A 3,789-nucleotide genomic window follows, 5' to 3' on the forward strand; every position below is an offset into this window, starting at 1 on the left:
AAGGCATGTGATGAGTAATGAGACATGATGAATATGTTAAATGTGAGATCATGGAATCATGTGCATGTAATGCATTGAGTTTGATTGGCATGCATCATGTTCATAAAGATCTTTTTAAAGGATACGATATGGAATACACAGTCAGAGAAGGTCCTTTGTGTAAAAGTTTGGAATTAACCTTAAGGATAGCTCGGTTTTGAAGTCCTAGTCTTGTCCTCGTGAGCATGAGATGTATCTTGCACGACTTAGCTATCCCGATCAGACCCTGGTAGTATGTCTTTCTAGTGAGGGTGTGCAAAGGGTGTGACCCGATATGTACTTCTAGACTACTCTAGTGTGTTACTAGCGACAACGCACAAGTGTTATGTTTTTACTAGTGCCACATGCATGATAACATGTAGTCTGTGTCCATTGCATATGCATTATAGTTATATATGTTGTTGTTTATTATGTTGTAGATGAGCTACATATGATGATAATTTGCAATTGTATATGTTATGTTATGATTACGTAATCATCATCATGGTGTTGAGGATACCGTTGATGAGACTTAGTCCTCAATGTTGATACGACATGTGACACCGAGGATTAGTTAGGACTAACTAGTATTTGAATTATGTTATTTAATTTGAATTATTTTATTTTATTTCCTTTGTAATTTGTTATTTCCACAAGGTCTAGTTATTTCAAATGTGATTCTTTTTTACTTGCATGGATTTTGAGTTTATTATTATTAGGCTAAAACCCTATTTTGGTCCCTTATATTAATTGTTTGTTTCAATTTAGTCCCACTTTTATTTTTTGTTTCAATTTGGTCCCAAACTAATTAATTGGTTTCAATTTAGTCCCAAATTAATTAATTGGTTTCAATGTGGGACTTCCGTCCAAATTATTTAAACGGAGTTAACATTTGGCCACGTGTATGTCACGTAGATGCATACGTGGATGCCACGCAGATGACAATTTTTTTTAAAACACCTGGACCCAGAACGGCCCGTTCTAAAAATGGAACGGGTCGTTCTGGTTGCACTTTTGGTGCGTTAATTTTGCATCCGGAACGGCCCGTTCCAGGTGCAAAATAAACACACCAAAAATGCAACCAGAACGGCCCGTTCCGGTTTTAGAACGGCCCGTTCCGGTTTCATCCTTTTTTATATATAAAATATTAATAATTTTATAAAATATATATTATTAATTATATTTTAATTATGTTGTTATATCTAATAAAATAAATATATTAATATTTTTTTATATTTTATTTTATTATATTTATTTTATTAATTTTTATCATTTTATTCCTCTAATTTTAAATAAGTTGCAAAAAATTATAAAGTGATACTTAAATATTTCTTCAAATAGAAAGAAAAAAATAAAAAATTATTACTTTATTTATAAGATAATTGTATTTTATAAAAATAAGTAATTTTAAAATTTTTACCATAAAAAAATATTTTTTAAAATTATTATATTTTTTAAAAAAATTAATAAAGAATATTGGTTTAATTGCATTTTTTATCCCTCAAGTATTACAATTGTGCAGTTTTGATCCCCAAGATTTTAATTGGGTAATTTTAGTCCTTAAAGAATTGCAATTGCGCGATTTTGATTCTTCAATTTTTAATTGAACAATTTTAGTCCCTCGAATATCATAATACTACAATTTTAGTTTCTCCCATTAAAAATTAATAATTTTAATAATATTATTAATATATTTATAGATAAACTAATAATTTGATAAATATAACTTGTTATATATTAATATACTTTTACAAAAATATAAGTATATTAATTAGAAATATATATCTGATCTTATATATTTATATTTTTGTAAAAGTATATTAATATATATTAAGTTATATTTATCAAATTATTAGTTTATTTATAAATATAGTAAAAATATTATTGCTATTAATTTATCAGTAATATTAAAATACTAATAATATATAAATTTTATTTATTTAGTAATAATAAAGATATATCATTTGATACATTAAAAAAAATTATAATATACGTTAATTTAAATAAGCAAACAATTATATAGTTTTAAAACATTATATATATATATATATATATATGTATATTAAAATTTTAAAATTATTAAATTTTTAATTAGAAAGACTAAAATTGCACAATTATGATATTTAAGAGATTAAAATTGTTCAATTAAAAATTGTGAGACTAAAATTACACAACTGTAATCTTTTAAAAGTTTGAGAAATTAAAATTGTTCAATTAAAAATTGTGAGATCAAAATTGCATAATTATAATACTTGAGCAATCAAAAAACACAATTAAGGCAAGAATACTATATTCTCAGTTTTGGAACGGGCCGTTCTGAATCCAGAACGGCCCGTTCTGCTGCACTGGTGGTGTGTTATTTTTGCATCTGGAACGGCCCGTTTCAGTTGCAAAATTAACACACCAAAAGTGCAACCAGAGCGGCCCGTTCTAGTTTCAGAACGGCCCGTTCTGGTTTTAGAACGGCCCGTTCTGGTTTCAGAACGGGACGTTCTGGGTCCAGGTGTTTTCAAAAATAATTGTCATCCACGTAACATCCACGTCGCACCCACGTATGCATCTACCTGGCATCCACGTAGCCAAAAGTTAACTCCGTTTAAATAATTTGGACGGAAGTCCCACATTGAAACCAATTAATTAATTTGGGACTAAATTGAAATCAATTAATTAGTTTGGGACCAAATTGAAACCAAAAATAAAAGTATGACTAAATTGAAACAAACAATTAATATAAGGGACCAAAATAGGGTTTTAGCCTTAATTATTATTATTATTATTATTATTATATATATTTGATGTATTTGTATTATAATATGTGTTATGATATGTGGGGTAGAGAACATCACATTTAGAGGTATCAGAGCTATGATTTGGTTGTGGAGACTCCCACTAATGGTCTCATAACTACTTCTAGTATTTGTCTTAACTGTCTAATTGTTATTTTTGAAAAGTAGTTTCTGGTTGACCTCATTCTTGGATATCATTCTTGGAATGAAATGGTTATCTTCCAATCATCTCCTTTTAAATTGCTTTGAAAAATCCATATTCTTTGGTGAAAGTAAGAATGTAGAGTTTTTAAGTGCTGATAAGATAAAAAAATTGTTTAAAAGAAAATGATAAGGTATACATGAGTCTTGCCTATTTGAAACTTGAGAAAGACAATGAGCTTAGTGAGATCCCCTTAGCGAGTGAGTTTCCTGAGGTTTTTCCTAAGGACATGTATAGGTTACCACTTGAGAGAGAGACTAAATTTTACATAGACTTAGTACCTAGTAATGCACCCATATCAATAACACCCTATAGGATGTCCCCTAGGGAGTTAGTTGAACTTAAGAAACAAATATAGGAGCTTAAAGAAAAATAGTTCATTAGGTCGAGTGTGTCACATTGGGAAGCGCCTATGTTGCTAGTGAAGAAAAAGGATGGGACCATGAGATTGTGTGGAAACTACCGTCAACTTAATAAGGTTACTATTAAGAAGAGATATCCTTTGCCTCAAATAGATGGCATGATGGACCAACTAGTTGGGGCTTGTGTGTTTAGCAAGATAGATTTAAGATCAGATTACCACCAAATTCGGGTGAAGTTTGAGGATATTCCAAAAATTACTTTTAGGACCCGCTATAGGCACTATGAGTATGTAGTTATGCCTTTTGGTGTGACTAATGCACCTGGAGTATTCATGGATTACATGAATAGGATATGTCACCCATACCTTGATAGGTTTGTAGTGGTCTTCATAAATGACATCCTTGTATATTCTAAGACTAG

This window comes from Cajanus cajan, chromosome 5 (assembly GCF_000230855.2).
Source record: "Cajanus cajan strain Asha chromosome 5, NIPB_CcT2T_4, whole genome shotgun sequence".
Lineage (NCBI taxonomy): Eukaryota > Viridiplantae > Streptophyta > Magnoliopsida > Fabales > Fabaceae > Cajanus > Cajanus cajan.